The following is a 7,614-nucleotide window of genomic DNA, read 5'->3' on the forward strand; positions in this document are numbered from 1 at the left end:
TTTAATATTCTTGCCTGGGAAATCCCATGGACAAAGGAACCTGTCTGGCTACAGTCCATGGAGATGCAAAATGTCAGACATAACTTAATGACTAAATAGCAGCAAGTTATATTTCATACTAGGAAATATTAAATTTTTCCATCCCATTTTTCAAAAGTGTTTTTTTTTTTTTTTTTAAATGTGGATCACTTTTAAAGTCTGTTGAATTTGTTACAATATTGCTTCTGTTTCATGTTTTGACTTTTTGGCCATGAGGCATGTGGGATGTTAGTTCCACACCCAGGGATTGAGCAGTATGAAAAGGCAGGAGGAGAAGGGAGGAGAGAGGATGAGATGGTTGAATGGCATCACCGACTCGATGAACTTGAGTTTGAGCAAGCTCTGGGAGTTGGTGATGGACAGGGATACCTGGTGTACTTCACTCCATGGGGTCAAAAAGAGTCAGACATGACTGAACTGAACCCTTGCATTGGAAGTGTGGAGTTTTAACCACTGGACCAGGCAGGAAGTTTCCTGTACCCTATTTTAAATACATATTCAATGTTTAATAACTTCTACTAAATAATCATGAAAATTTACAAAGATGTGGATAAAGGAAGCTTCATTGAACATGTATATATGAAATATTGAAATACTTAAAATGTTTATATCCACCAGAAAAATTGTGTGAGTGAATTCTGTCTTGTCCGAAAATTATACAGGACAATAAGTAAAGATATACAATATACTCATAAAGCATTATAAAATATAAATAAAATGATTTGAAAAATCTAGTAGCAATCTGCACATCCAGGTCAAGAAGCAACCATTCTAACTGGACATGGAACAGCAGACTGGTTCCAAATTGGAAAAGGAGAATGTCAAGGCTGTATATTGTCACCCTGTTTATTTAACTTATATGCAGTGTACCTCATGTGAAATACAGGGCTGGATGAAGCACAAGCTGGAATCAAGATTGCAAGAAGAAATATCAATAACCACAGATATGCAGATGATACCATCCTTATGGAGAAAGTAAAGAAATTAAAGAGCCTCTTGATGAAAGTAAAAGAAGAGAGTGAAAAACCTGGTTTAAAAGTGAACATTCAAAAAACTAAGAGCATGGCATCTGGTCCCATCACTTCATGGCAAATAGATGGGGAAACAATAGAAACAGTGACCGACTTGATTTTCTTGGGCTCCAAAATCACTGCAGATGGTAACTGCAGCCATGAAATTAAAAGATGCTTGGTCCTTGGAAAAAAGCTATGACCAACCTAGACAGCATATTTAAAAGCATAGATATTATGTTGTCAACAAAGGTCTGTCTAGTCAAAGCTACAGTTTTTCCAGTACTCAGGTATGGATATGAGAATTGGACTATAAAGAAAACTGAGCACAGAAAAATTGATGCTTTTGAATTGTGATGTTGGAGAAGACTCTTGAGAGTCCCTTGGACTGCAAGGAGATTCAACCAGTCCATCCTAAAGGAAGTCATCCCTGAATATTAATTGGAAGGAGTGATGCTGAAGCTGAAACTCCAGTACTTTGGCCACCTGATGTGAAGAACTGACTCACTGGAAAAGACCTGATAATGGGAAAGATTGAAGGCAGGATGAGAAAGGGATGACAGAGGATGAGATGGTTGGATAGCATCACTGACTTGATGGACATGAGTTTGAGCAAGCTAGCGGAGTTGGTGATGGACAGGGAGGTCTACTGTGCTGCAGTCCACGGGGTTGCAAAGAGTTGGACACAACTGAGCTACTGAACCTAACTGAACTGAATTCAGTAAAACCCATAGGAATAAAAACTGATATAGATAAAAGTGCCAAAAAGATGGAATACATTAAACACTGGACTGTGAAGGATAAGCATGTTGTGGAAAACTTAGTAGAAAATATAGGAATTTTTAATTACAGAAAAGTGTATTTTGAAAAAGCAATAATTATGCAGTATGCTGGAAACAAAAACAGCTATGGGGTTTATGGGGTAACAGCTAGTAGCTGTTACTATTTTTGTTACCACTCTAATTAGCTCTCAGAGGACTTTTGAAAGGTAGGTAGCTGATTTCTCAAGCAACAGTGTTCAGTAATGCTATGTGATTTCTTCAAACTTTACCTCTGCTCTGATCCAGGAGTAGTTAGCCTTCTATATGTTAAAATGAAAACAAAGCTCTGTGCCTCAGTTCTGCCTTTCTCCAAAAAATGCCAACAGTAGTTATTGGCTTCATAATGTACATGGACTGCCTTTTATTTGTGACTACAAGTATGGATATTTCTGTTTTATGCTAGATGCATTGTCATATGTTAGATCTAAAACAGACCATTTTTAAGAAAGAACAAGTATTCATAGAAGGGAACTTTCACCCAGGAGAAAGGCATACTCAGGTCCAGATAACTTCTCCTTATTGTGGTTGTTCAGTTGCTCAGTCATGTCTGACTCTTTGCAACCTCATAGATTGCAGCACACCACACCAGGCTTCCCTGTCCTTCACCATCTCCCCGAGTTTGCTCAAACCCGTGTTCATTGAATCAATTATACCATCCAACCATCTCATCTTCTGTTGACCACTTCTCCTCCTGCCTTCAATCTTTCCCAGCATTAGGGTCTTTTCCAATGAGTTGGCTCTTCCCATCAAGTGGCCAAAGCATTGGAGCTTCAGTTTCAGCATCAGTCCTTCCAATTAATATTCAGGACTGATTGCCTTTAGGGTTGACTGGCTTGATCTCCTTGCTGTCCAAAGGACTCTCAAGAGTCTTCTCTAGAACCACAGGTTGAAAGCATCAATTCTTCAGCACGAAGCCTTATTTATGGTCCACCTCTCACATCCAGTAGTACATGACCACTGGAATAACTGTAGCTTTGACTTATACGGGCCTTTTTTGGCAAAGTGATGTCTCTGCTTTTTAATCTGCTGTCTAGGTTTGTCATAGCTTTTCTTCCAAGGAGCAACTGTCTTTTAATTTCATGGCTGTATTCACTGTCCTCAGTGATTTTGGAGCCCAATAAAATAAAGTTTGTCACTCTTTACATTTATTTCCCCATTTATGAAGTGATGGGACTAGATCTTCCTTTCTCATGATCTTCCTTTTTTGAATGCTGTTATGTTTTGTTTTTAATTGAAGGATAATTGCTTTTACAGAATTTTGTTGCTTTCTGTCAAACCTCAATATGAATCAGCCATAGGTATACAGATATCCCAGAGAAGGCAATGGCAACCCACTCCAGTACTCTTGCCTCTAAAATCCCATGGGCGGAGGAATCTGGTAGGCTGCAGCCCATGGGGTCATGAAGGCACTTACTGAGCGACTTCATTTTCACTTTCATGTATTGGAGAAGGAAATGGCAACCCACTCCAGTGTTCTTGCCTGGAGAATCCCAGGGATGGCGGAGCCTGGTGGGCTGCCATCTATGGGGTCGCACAGAGTCGGACATGACTGAAATGACTTAGCAGCAGCAGCAGCATACATATATCCCCTCCCTTTAGAACTTCCCTCCCATCTCCCTCCCCATCTAGGTTTATACAGAGCCCCTGTTTGAGTTTCCTTAGCTGTACAGCAAATTCCCACTGGATATTTTACATATGGTAATGTAAGTTTCCATGTTACTCTTTCCTTATATCTCACCCTCTCCTTCCATTTCCCCGTGTCGACAAGTCTATTATCTATGTCTGTTTCTCCATCACTGCCCTGTAAGTAAATTATTCAGTACCATTTGCCTAGATTCTATATATATGCATTAGAATATGATATTTATCTTCCTCTTTTTGACTTACTTCACTCTGTATTATAGCTTCTAGGTTATTCACCTCAGTAGAAATGACTCAAAGGCATTCCTTTTCATGGATTAGTAATATTCTATTGTGTATATGTACCACAACTTCTTTATCCATTCATCTGTCAATGGACATCTAGGTTGCCTCCATGTTCTAGGTATTGTAAATAGTGCTGCAATGAACAATGGCATACATGTGTCTTTTTCAATTTTGGTTTCCTCAGGGTATATGCCTAGGAGTGCGATTGCTGTGTCATACAGTTTTAAGCCAGCTTTTTCACTCTCCTCTCTCAACTTCATCAAGAGACTCTTTAGTTTCTCTTTACTTTCTGCCATTAAGGTAGTGTCATCTGCATATCTGAGGTTATTGATTTATCTCTCTACAATCTTAATCCTACCTTGTGCTTCATTGAGCCTGGCATTTGGCATGATCTAATCTAAGAATAGCAAGGAGAGATAAGAAAGCTTTCCTCAGTGATCAATGCAAAGAAATAGAGAGAAACAACAGAATGGGAAAGACTAGAGATCTCTTCAAGAAAACTAGAGATAACAAGGGAATATTTCATGCAAAGATGGGCTCAATAAAGGACAAAAATGGTATGGTCCTAACAGAAGCAGAATATATTAATAAGAGGTGGCAAGAATACACAGAAGAACTGTACAAAAAAGATGTTCATGACCAAGATAATCACGATGGTGTGACCACTCATCTAGAGCCAGATACCTTGGAATGTGAAGTCAAGTGGGCCTTAGAAAGCATCACTATGAACAAAGCTAGTGGAGGTGATGGAATTCCAGTTGAGCTATTTCAAATCCTGAAAGATGATGCTGTGAAAGTGCTGCACTCAATATGCCAGCAAATTTGGAAAACTCAGCAGTGGCCAGGGCTGGAAAAGGTCAGTTTTCATTTCAATCTCAAAGAAAGGCAATCCCAAAGAAAGCTCAAAGTACCACACAATTGCACTCATCTCACACGCTAGTAAAGTAATGCTCAAAATTCTCCAAGCCAGGCTTCAGCAATACGTGAACCGTGAACTTCCAGGATGTTCAAGCTGATTTCAGAAGAGGCAGAGGAACCAGAGATCAAATTCCCAACATCCACTGGATCATGGGAAAAGCAAGAGAGATCCAAAAAAAAACACATCTATTTCTGCTTTATTGACTCTGCCAAAGCCTTTGACTGTGTGGATCACAATAAACTGTGGGAAATTCTGACAGAGATGGAAATACCAGGCCACTTGACCTGCCTCTTAAGAAACCTATATGCAGGTTAGGAAGCAACAGTTTGAACTGGACATAGAACAACAGACTGCTTCCAAATAGGAAAAGGAGTACGTCAAGGCTGTGATATTTTCACCCTACTTATTTAACTTCTATGCAGAGTATATCATGAGAAATGCTGGGCTGGAAGAAGCACAGGCTGGAATCAAGATTGCCAGGAGAAATATCAAGAACCTCAGATATGCAGATGACACCACCCTTATGGAAGAAAGTGAAGAGGAACTAAAAAGCCTCTTGATGAAAGTGAAAGAGGAGAGTGACAAAGTTGGCTTAAAGCGCAACATTCATAAAACGAAGATCATGGTATCTGGTCCCATCACTTCATGGGAAATAGATAGGGAAACAGTGGGAACAGTGTCAGACTTTGTTTTTGGGGGCTCCAAAATCACGGCAGATGGTGACTGCAGCCGTGAAATTAAAAGATGCTTACTCCTTGGAAGGAAAGTTATGACCAACCTAGATAGCACATTAAAAAGCAGAGACATTACTTTGCCAGCAAAGGTCCATGTAGTCAAGGCTATGGTTTTTCCACTGGTCATGTATGGATGTGAGAATTGGACTGTGAAGAAAGCTGAGCGCCGAAGAATTGATGCTTTTGAACTGTGATGTTGGAGAAGACTCTTGAGAGTTCCTTAGACTGCAAGGAGATCCAACCCATCCATTCTAAAAGAGATCAGTCCTGGGTGTTCATTGGAAGGACTAATGCTAAAGCTGAAACTCCAATACTTTGGCCACCTCATGCGAAGAGTTGACTCATTGGAAAAGACCCAGATTCTGGGAGGGATTGGGGGCAGGAGGAGAAGGGAACGACAGAAGATGAGATGGCTGGACGGCATCACTGACTAGATGGACATGTGTTTGAGTGAAATCCGGGAGTTGGTGATGGACAGAGAGGACTGGCATGCTGTGATTCATGGGGTTGCAAAGAGTCAGACATGACTAAGCGACTGAACTGAACTGAATCTGCATATAAGTTAAATAAGCAGAGTGACAATAAACAGCCTTGACATATTCCTTTCCCAGTTTGGAACCAGGCCATTGTTCCATGTTCAGTTCTAACTGTAGCTTCTTGACTTGCATACAGGTTTCTCATGAGGCAGGTAAGATGACCTGGTGTTCTCAACTCTAAGAATTTTCTATGGATTGCTGTGATCCACACAGGAAATTATTTAGCATAGTCAAGGAAGCAGAACTTCTCCTAATAGCAGAAAATGTCTGTGTTTGTAGAACAGGGTTAAATGGGTGAATAGAATCATAAGGAAAGGGCTCCCCAGTGAGTGATTGGAAGGAAACAAAAGACCTTTGGAGGAACCTGTGTTAAAAAGTTAGAAGAGAAAATTCGGCAAAGACAAAATAGGCTCGGAATAAAAGGTTGAAAATACATTTCAGTTTGGGGCATCCCAGATGGCACAGTGGTCAAAAATCCACCTGTCAATGTATCATATAAAAGAGAAGCAAATTGAGTCTGATTTGGGAAGAAGCCCTGGAGTAGGCAATGTCAATCCACTCCAGTATTTTTGCCTGGAAGACTCCATGGACAGAGGACCCTCGCAGGCTGGTTGTGACTGAAAACTCATGCACATTTCAGTTTCACAGAATCAGGGAAAGTGTAAAATGAATGTGTAAAGTCAGGAAAAGTAGACCATAATTATGTGACAGCAACACAAAAATAAAAGTCTGGCACCTTCTATGTTGTTTCTGCCATCATTCTGTGCCTGGTAATTTGTAAGGAATATATTGTTTACTTGCCAAAACATATTGGAGGAGAAATATAAAGGTGGTTCAAGATTTGTAATATTTTTTGATTAATGGTGTGTGATAAGTGTAAACATGTCCTTTTGTTAAAAAATGTCACTGCTGCTTCAATTATGGTACTAAGGAGGTTAACTGTAGCCTTTGCTGTAAGACCTTGGAGAGCCTTGACATTAATGTTGATTCAAAGGACCCATATTTAGTCTACAAAAGCTGCTTGTAGTTATTACATAAATATGTAGAGATGGCACCTGGAATCAATCTTGATCCAGAAATCTCACAGAAATGCTAAAATATTCACACAGGTATCAAGGGTACCTGAGATTTCTCAGCTTTGTGACTAGCGGATATTGTGTGTAAAATGTCTTTTACGATCATTATTAAATAGTTTAACAAGCTCTAGCAGGACTTTAGCAGACTCAGGGCTTTTGAAAAAGAGGTTTTGGAATATGGAAGTAGCGCTAACTGTGTTTAATGCTTTTTTTCCCCCCAATAAAGCATATCATATATATGCACATTTAGAATGAGGAAAATTGCTCCTACAGAAAATATATATCATGCTTATGATACACTTAGAAAATTCTTAATGCTTTTATTTAGAGGCTTCCCAGGTGGCACAGTGGTAAAGAATCTGCTTGCCAGTGCGCAGGACGCAGGAGGCTTGGGTTTGATCCCTGGGTGGGGAAGTTCCCCTGGAGAAGAAAATGGCAGCAAACTTCAGTATTCTTGCCTTGAGAACCCCATGGACAGAGGAGCCTGGTGGGCTACAGTCCATGGGGTCACAAAGAGTCGGACACGACTGAAGCAACTGAGTATGAGTATAAT

This window comes from Bos indicus, chromosome 12, assembly GCF_029378745.1.
Source record: "Bos indicus isolate NIAB-ARS_2022 breed Sahiwal x Tharparkar chromosome 12, NIAB-ARS_B.indTharparkar_mat_pri_1.0, whole genome shotgun sequence".
In the NCBI taxonomy this organism is placed as follows: Eukaryota; Metazoa; Chordata; class Mammalia; order Artiodactyla; family Bovidae; genus Bos; species Bos indicus.